General features: G+C 32.3%; 1 long non-coding RNA gene across 7 annotated transcripts; it reads left to right on the top strand.

Annotated features, from left to right (window-relative positions):
* The first annotated feature begins 6003 nt into the window (after positions 1-6003).
* On the top strand, positions 6004-8280 carry LOC141717833 (uncharacterized). Of its 7 annotated transcripts, none has more exons than XR_012573817.1 (4): positions 6004-6370; positions 6529-6584; positions 6958-7083; positions 7708-8280. It is a non-coding gene; the product is annotated as an uncharacterized LOC141717833 (long non-coding RNA). The 7 variants fall into 7 exon arrangements; XR_012573811.1 differs by having other exon boundaries at positions 6469-6584; XR_012573812.1 differs by having other exon boundaries at positions 6469-6584; positions 6955-7083.
* Positions 8281-9704: the final 1424 nt, after the last annotated feature.

The following is a 9704-nucleotide window of genomic DNA, read 5'->3' as shown; positions in this document are numbered from 1 at the left end:
TAAAACTTCGAGGTGTTTAGTATTTTGTAGGTGGACGTTGAGTCCTTTTAAAACGTACTATTATAGACTTTTAATCGTCCTATAATATCACTAGGATGATCCCCGGGTTTTTATTTTAAAATCCCGACCGACTCTCGGTCTTATACTTATACGTCACGCCTAAAGCGGAATTAAACATTCTACGATATATACTTATCGTACAACATCGCTACATTATGGGAAAAATTTAATTATTACGTATCATGGCAAGCATGGTATTTATACAATGATAATAAAAAAATCCTTTCACAATATAACAGTAAATGGAGTTGGGTTCGTAAAATTTCCTGGGTATCTCGAGGTGGAGGATGCTCTAGGTTACGCTGGGAAATCTATAATCATAAACACAATTCATTTCGTTAGATCCCGTTCTAATTTACGGCGACTCGCACTAATGCGCTACTAATTATGCACCCTCTCATCTTATATTACCCTTATTATCTCTTCAAGTCCTTATTCACATTATGGTCGATTCCTTTTTCAAAGTATCTTAAGTACGTTTTATTTTCCATCGTCGGCTCCTCTTATGGATTCTACGGTTTTCTAATCGCGCGGTCTCGGCTCCGATATTTTTATAAAATTGAAAAATCATTATTTTTACTTGAAATTTTTTATGGAAGTTAGTAAACTCAATTTAATACTCTCTGTAAAAATTTCATGATTTATGAACATTTTTAAGTCGATCCTTTTTATTTTCAAATTTTGTAATTCGTAGCAGTTTTTGTCACGTAAATCACTTTTAGTAAAACGGCCATAACTTTTGATCCGTAAATTGGAATCAAGCGATTCAAGCGCCTAAATGATCCTTATAACATTATCTATCATAATCAAGGGTTATGTTTCAAGAAACTACATTTTACATTGTCGGGAATTTCTGCAGAAACTTAAAGTTATGTTTCATTCGTTTTTACGAGATTACGGTTACGATCGGAGTTTCGTTTATGCCTTAAATCTTTATACTACCACCAAAAATCAACATATAATCATTACCACACTAACTCCTCTCAATAACATCATGTTCTTGAGGCAACAACAATCAACCTTAAATCTACTTAGCTAAACATCAAGATTACAACAATACTTCCACCAAAACTAGGTTTATAACTATGTTCTAAAAGGATCTTGAACTTAAATCTTAAATAAGGTTGGGTAAAAGATTTATACCTTTCTTGAGAGCTTGAGATGTTTTATTGATGATGGTGAAGTCTTGGGAGTGCTTAGTATGGTTTTTGGAACCTAAAACAACCATTAAAATCAAGAAACAAAATAAAAGTTACTATTCATACTATTCACTATCATCTTTCTTAATTTTATTACACCCATAAAACCTTGATAAAAAGAGCTCAAAGATTTATCTTACCTTAGTTTAGGTGGTATGAGGCTTGAGAATTAATGGGAGGATTTATCCATGGATAGAGCTTGGAGATTTGAAATTGGTTTCTTGGTTTTTCTTTGAAAAAGCCGAATGAAGAAGAAGAAGAAATGGGGAGAGAAAATTTTGTTGCTTCTTGGTTGCTTCTTGCAATAATGTTTGTGATAGCTTGTAGTTGATTGTTATTCCTTAGTATATAACCTAGGATTTGATCTTGGTTGCCAAATCTTGAGACAAAACTAGCTAGCCTTTGTAGTTTACAAGCTAAGCTACTTGGTTTAGCTCTTTAGCTTACTATTTGCTAGCCCTTGGTTGATCATACTATGCCTTAGATTACTATTTGATAAAGTAACTATGGTTACTTTTCTACCATGGTTAGTTAGTGCGTTACGTTTATTTAATCATTTACGCGTTCGCTCGGTCGCTTAAACGTTTTCGTAATAATTTCTCGTAAACGGTTTGTGACGTAAATCCTTTCGTATTTATTCCTTATGTTTTGAATTATCATACTTGGATATAAATCCGTAGGGTTTTAAATTCGTGAATATATTGTGATTCCCGTAATCCTCGATGATTCGTAAATATGGTCATTTTTCAAAGTTTCATTCGTAAATATGCTCATTTCATATTCACTTTGCATGATTTTTGAGAATCTTTGACATAACTTCTCATTAGTAGAACCAAAGATGATATCATCCACATAGATTTGAACTAGAATGATGTCATCAACATGTTGCTTGTAGAATAAAGTTTTGTCAATCGTTCCTCTAGTGAATCCATTCTTGATCAAAAATTCTGACAAGGTATCATACCATGCTCTTGGTGTTTACTTTAAACCATAGAGAGCCTTTAATAGTCTGTAAACAACATCTAGAAATTCTGGATCTATAAAGACAGGTGACTATTGCACATAGACTTCTTCCTCTAGTTTACCATTGAGGAATGCACTTTTCACATCCATTTGATAAACTTTGAAATTTGAGTGTGCAACAAATGCAAGAAAAATTATTACTTCAAGTCTTGCAACTGGAGTAAAAGTTTCATCATAGTCAATTACTTCTTCTTTTGAGTAGCCTTTGGCAACTAGTCTTGCTTTGTTTATAAAAACAACACTATTTTTATCGATTTTGTTCTTGTACACCAACTTTGTTCCAATGATGCTTTTGTTTCTTGGTGCAGGAACCAATTCTCAAACTTTGTTTCTTTCAAATTGATTTAGCTCTTCTTGCATAGCAGTTATCCAGTCAAGATCAAGTAGAGCTTCTTTAGTTTTCTTATGATCAAACTGAGACGAGAAACATGCATGTAGGCATTCAATTTTCGTGGCACTTCTAGTCCATACACCAACATTAGGGTCGCCAATAATAGTGTCTCTTGTATAACTCCTAACCCATTTTATGATGTGCTGATTTTGATGACTAGAGGTATCCTCATTTTCTTCATTGGTGGCATGACTTGCAGAACTATCATCTTTTTCTCCCTCTGAGTTTGTGTTATCAAATTCAGGTGACCTTATGTCTTGAGATGAATTCTAATTTGTAGAATTTACTGATTCACTAGCTTCTGACTTGCTTTTGAGGTTCCTTATTCTTCTGCTAAATAGGTTGTATAACTTGAATCTGATATTCAGTTTCATTTTCAGTTATTTTCTGATCATTAGCTATCAAGTTACTTGACACATACACAACATGACCTTAACTCAGCTTTATTGATTTTCTCTACATCATCTCCAGCTCATTGGTTTTCAGGATACCATATAAAACCTCAAAAGTTATTCTTCCCAAATCCCTCCCTTCTCTTATTGCAGAAATATTTTGTTCTAAATAGTCAGGAAAAGTGAGCAAGAATTTTAGGTTGACCTCCCCAGCTTCATAGAACTTGTCATGCAGCTGCAAATCATTTATCAGTTTGTTGAACCTTTCAAAAACCTCATTAATTTCTTCTTTAGGTTTAGCCATGAAACCCTTATATTGTGAGATCAAAATCATTCTTTGGTTTGACCTCACTTCCTCAGTACCTTCACACATAATCTCTATTCTTTAAAATTTGTATTATATCTAAGTACTTAATATAAAATAAATACTATATTTGTACCAAAATGAACGAGTCACTTCTTTTTATACGTATTTTAATGCATTCGGTTAAGGTACTTGCACATAATAATTTTTTCAATATTTTTGTTTTGTATAGAAATAAATTTTTATACAAAATAAAAAATCAGAAATTTTTATATACAAATAGCTTAAAGAAAGAATCTTAAAAATAATTATTTTTTAGTGAAAATTAAAAAAAAGGAGTAATTTTGAAAGGAATGGCTAAGTTTAATAACTGATATACTGTTAGGTATGAAGTGCTACACGGAGGGGGGGGGGGGTGAATGTGTATTCTTGATATTCTTGTTTTAAACTATCTTGGATATCAAGTTCTGTTTAGGTTGTGGAACTTAAACAACTAGATATGAATTTGTAGTAAAAATTACTCAATGTAAAAGACACAAACAATTATCAAAACTCACTTGATTTATATTAAATCAAATTAGTTGTGCTACAAATCCGTGTTCTTGAATAATAAGAACTCAACTACTTCTCTTGAGAGAACACACGATTTCTAGATCTGTTTTTGTTACTTTTAAACAAAGAACCCATGACATGTTTTATCGATCAACATGCATATTTTACAGTAATTGTACTAAAATAGACTAACATACTTTCTAAAACTAATTTATCTATTTCTATTTTAAGTGCAACAAATATGCATATAATCTTCTAGGTCTGTGACTCTCTTTTGTCCAGTTCATCTTGACCCTTGATCTTGCACTTCTCAAACTGCATTTGTAGACTTTCCATTTTAGTGATAAAATGGTTTATTATCTGATAATCTTGAATCTTCAAGTTGGTTGTATTCTGCAAATTGAGCTATTATCGAGATCTACATTTATGTATATCGATGTCTCATGTTGATATGTAGAATGACTTATCAATATCTCTAATTCTCTATATGCAGTTTGGCTTGTCGACATCTTCACTTCTCTATATGTAGTTTTGACTTGTCGACATCTCCACTTCTCTACATGCAGTTTTGACTTGTCGACATCTCCACTTCTCTACATGACTTGGACTTCTCTACAAGTATAATTACATCTCTACAAGTAGAATGACTTCTCTTTAAGTATAATGATATCTCTACAAGTAGAGTGACTTCTCTACAAGTTATTTTGACTTCTTAATAGATATCTCTGCGCTCCTTGATCTGTGACTTGTCGATATGTGACAACTTTAATCAATCCCAAGCTCCTACACTTCTCTCTGAGGCATGATCATACTTGATCTTCTTCCAGAGCTTCTTACTTGTCTTGATCGATTTTCCCATGGCCAAGAAGGTATTGGGCTGATAAAGCCCCAACTTCCTGTTGTAATAGAAAAATCTCCCAGTCTAATCTCCTTAACATTTTTACAGACTCAAAAAATACAATTATGAAATATAAAATGATTAGCATACAACTAAATCTTAGGATTGTCAAAATAATTTAGTCTTGTTATGTAGAGGCATGTCTTGCAGAACAGATACCCAATTTGTAAATGAGTATTTCATTTGTATAAGATACCTAATTGGTAAATGAGTATTATAAAAATATATTATATTGGATATCCATTCACAAATGGGTATATCAAAATAAAAATTTGGGATATCCAATTGAAAAATGCATATTTTGTATAGAATCAGATACCCAACTACTAAATAGGTATCTCATCGGGTAAAAATAATCTTCTACTTCAAAAATGAGTATATTGTTAAAGTTTTTAAAAAATGGATAAAATTCTCCAAAGCCCTAGCTCAAACGACTACGCCATAAATGTCTTTCTACAAAATTATTTCCTAGTGTTGTCGTAGAAAATGTCGCAGTAAGTATGTTTAATCTATTCTATTATAAATTTTTTCAAAGGTGTGTTACATAGGTATAATAAAGTGTTGGCAAAATGTTGATATTACAACATTCTTTTATGGATAGATATGAAAAAGTATTAACAAGATAAACAAATACATTTTTTATTGTTAATATAAATATATTTTTTTTGTCATATTCTTAATAAAAATATAAAATAAATATATTTTCATAAAATGTAATAAATTTTTTTGATTTAAAATATATTTTTATTGACACTATTAATTAATTCAAAATAAGATTTAATGTTGATTTTATTATAAAAAATTATACTTAGTTTCTTTTATAATTTTAAAATAAATATTTATTTTAGAAAAAAAATAATATACTCCCTCCGTCCCTCCCAAATGTTTACATTTGGGTGGGGCGCGGAATTTAAGAAAAATGATAAAATAGTGGAGGAAAGTTAAAAAAATGAGTAAAGTAGTGAGACCGATTAATATTATATATATAAAGTGGGTATAATGGAGAGAAATAGTGGATGTAGTTATTTTAAAAATTATAAAAATCTTACCATTTTTGGAAAGTTTTGAAATGTAAACAATTGGAAGGGATATCAAAAAAGGAAAGTGTAAACAAATGGGAGGGATAGAGGGAGTAAAATTTATGGAAGATAAAATGTATACTAAATTTTTTTCAAAAAAATGAAGCAGCCATTACAAGTTCTTTAGAAATAAGAAACAACCATGGCAAGTATGACATGATTGAAAAGATAATAATTGCACAAGAATGTGTGAATTTATTTAGGCGGTAGATAAAATATCAGAGGAGCGGCAAAACGAAATTGGGGCTGATTATTCACCCACTCTTTCTCTCCCTTTTAACTCATTCCTTTCTTTCTAAATTAGGGTTTCTCTAGTAAGTTTCTCTTTTAACTCTCTTTTTCTAGATTAGGGGTTGAAGCTGGGTTTATATCCCAATTCAAAGAGTTCAACAAGACTGACTTGGGGTTGAGTGTTCAATTAGGATTTGAGCTGTAATTGGCTGCAACATCCATCTCTGGTTTCGATTTTGAGGTATAATCATCTCTCTCCCCTTATCTCTCTCTGTTTGTCTCGTTGTATGGTTTCGATTCTGCCTACTTCTCCACTTGTCACCCTCCTTCTGATTTCAGGGATGTCCTTGTTGTATGTACAATTATATACATATTTTCAGCTGGGTATTAATATTTCAGTTGGGGTCATGCTGATTGTTATGGTCTTGGAGAGAGCTTGTAAGAAGATTCTTGGAGTGTGTGCCTCAACTCCTGCTTTTGTTCTTGTCAATTTGTTATTTGTCTGGTTTATGTATATTGTTATGATTAGATCAGATACTTTGTTGTTCAATTTATGTTCTTTTTTGTTTTAAGAATTATATATGTACATTGGGCTATGGTATTACTGATTTTTTTGTGGTAAATTTGTTTTGGAAATAAGCAAACACGATTGTGTTGGGTAATGATAGAAATGAACTTTACCTGTAGGGGTGTCAAATTCTAGTGTTAAGCAGTGTCAAATTCGAGTCTTAAGCACTGTCAATTTCTTTAAGGAATTTTTAACATTTTATATATACATATATTGGGTATATGTTCATTGTTTGTTTGTTATATGTATTTTGCAAGAAGCTTTGTTTAGTTTGACGACTTGGAGGAGGTAAATCCGAAGATTTAACCTTTGCAAAGCTGGCGGCTACACTAGCTTGGAGAGGAGTTGCTGCCAGTAATGGAAGCAGCCTCTCTGCTAATGATATGGTGTTTGTTTATTTAATTTTTGAATATTTCTTTATAACATTTGGTTTGGGAATCCCGAAGCGAGTGAATTTATTGGTTTAGCTATAGAAGATTTTTCTCTCCAGAGCTTTTATATGTACATTTATTGGGCTTAACTTGTTAATTTTGTTTCCAGTCTAATCATTTTGTATAATTTATTATAAAATTTAGGAAATAAATGGGGATGCAAAGTCTCATTATCAAGAGCTTCCATTCATAAAGAAGGGTTCAAAGTTGGTTAATCTTACTATTTACACATTGCCTGATGTGGTGCACTATATCATTTTTAATGCGGCTACAGAACTATGAGTACTCTATACATAATTCTTCTAATTTATTACTTGGCTTCAGTGCTTCCTTGTTGTAAATTTTGGGATTCAAATGTTGAAATATAGATGCACTTTTCTCGTCAATCAGAATAGCAAATTAATATTTAGAGTATAAATGAGTAATTATCGTAGGCATAATAATATGAGTTGCTAGTGTCATCTATCTAAAAATTATATATTGTTCACTTGATTATGTGATAAATGTCTGTTTCCCTATAATTGAGAAAAATCATTATAAATCAGCTCTTGGATATTGAAGCGACTGTCTCTGCTGCAGGTAGTGATCTTGTATTGACAGACCTCATGAATCCCTATGCTTGACTTGAACTAATTATAACATTTGCATGTAAGCCTAGGGATATAATTTTGATTGCGTCAAGGAGGAACCATATATATATGTGTGTGTGTTTTATTCCTAATACCGGCACACATTCCCCTATAGTAGGACACTATTATTTCTTAACTTACGGACTTTGTCTCATGCTCCATGACCTTGATTTTAATGGTACTTTCTGTTATTAGGTGGCATGTTTAATTTATCAACCCTTGATGAGGCTCTTCAAATGTCAGAGTAGTTCTGAAGTCTTTTGGCCTTTAGATTGTGATGAACTTGTAAGCGATGAAAAAGATGCAGCCACGAATCCATAGAGCCAACTTGTTCTTGATATTGGAAGTGGGAGGAAACCTGTTATGTAATGCTCTTTTTTATCATATTTGTACACTTGCAGTATAGTTATCCAACGGATGTATACCATAAATTATGTCTATTCTGGGATTCTTTACATTTGATTACACTTTGAAGTCGATTTCGTACAGTTGTAATATAGATTTAAATATTATTTTATTTGTATTTAACGAATATTAAATTTTGTATGACAACACTATGCCATAGATGGCTTTCCAACACCAAAAATGTGTTGCTATAGACCCCTAAAACTGTTGCTACAGGCAAAAATATGTCTATTGCAACACTTTTTCGGTGTTGGGTCTAAGGCCGTCACTATAAGCATCTAACCTTACATCAGTGTCAATCTATAGCAACACAACAAAATATGTTTGCTATAGATATCAATTGCAACAGGATTTTCAGACAATCTATAGCAACACAACAAAATATGTTTGCTATAGATATCAATTGCAACAGGATTTTCAGAGTATAGCATCACAGGCTTGGTGTTGCAATAGGTATACTAAATGACAAAAAATGGGCCCCACATGTGGGCCTCACATCAGTAGTTTTTAAAATATTCATATTTAATAGTTTTTTATTTGTTTTTCTTTAAATTTTCACAAATATCATATTAATTAGACAAATATTTATAGTCAAAATATAGTACTTAATTTAAATAAAAAATTTCATACTCATAATAACATCAAGCCAAATTTACATCACAATATCAATCAGAGGAATTGTATACATTTTTTCTCTCACTTTCCAGAGATAAAGTTTGTGGCAAAGGCCCATGCGTTGTTGTTTACAGGGTCTGCCAAGTGGTCAGCTAGGTTTTCCAATGGACCCTTTCTTGTCACTATTGCTTGTACAAAAAAACCAAACATGAAGAACATTGCTAGCCTTCCATTTTTGAGCTCCTTCACCTGCAATACAGTATCCTTCAACGACGCCCATAAGAATAACTTGGGTAGCCCATATAGCCAAATTGCTTTGGGCATGGACCAAGCTTGTGTTTCCCAAGTAGTCAAGTCCACCTTCGCTGAACCATCTTTTAACCACACGGCTTCACCAAACTTGACACCGTTGCGGGCCAAGAGCTGCAGGAAACACATCCAAGAGCATCAAGCATTGCCCATCTGTAGTGGATGACTTCAAGCTCACGGTTCTTGGCTATCTTTTACTGTAGTTATAAGTGTATGATGTGTTGCTTTCACTGTAGTTATAAGTGTATGTTTTGTTGCCTTTTATTGCATTATATAGTAAACAAAACTGTGGAATTATATAGTATTTAAAATCTAACTCTGGTATTACTTCGAACCTTGTACAGAGCAAAAAGTCTAACTCTATGAAATACTGGATCATGTATACGAGCCTTTAAAGCAGACTCTACTTCCTGTAAAAAGCCATCAGGTACAGATACAAAGATAAGAGAAGAAATGTGAGTAAACTAAACACAATATTGATCAATCCGAAATTATGTATATCATATATAAAGTGTTGTATCATGGAGTGCAAGCAAGCACCAAGTAAGAGTTTGTGGAAACAACCATGCTACAGGAACTTACATATAGAACTGATTCTCTTGTTTCACTTGACCTCAT

Source organism: Apium graveolens, chromosome 4 (genome assembly GCF_009905375.1).
Source record: "Apium graveolens cultivar Ventura chromosome 4, ASM990537v1, whole genome shotgun sequence".
NCBI classification, from domain to species: domain Eukaryota; kingdom Viridiplantae; phylum Streptophyta; class Magnoliopsida; order Apiales; family Apiaceae; genus Apium; species Apium graveolens.
This window is presented reverse-complemented; position numbering and strand designations above follow the sequence as displayed.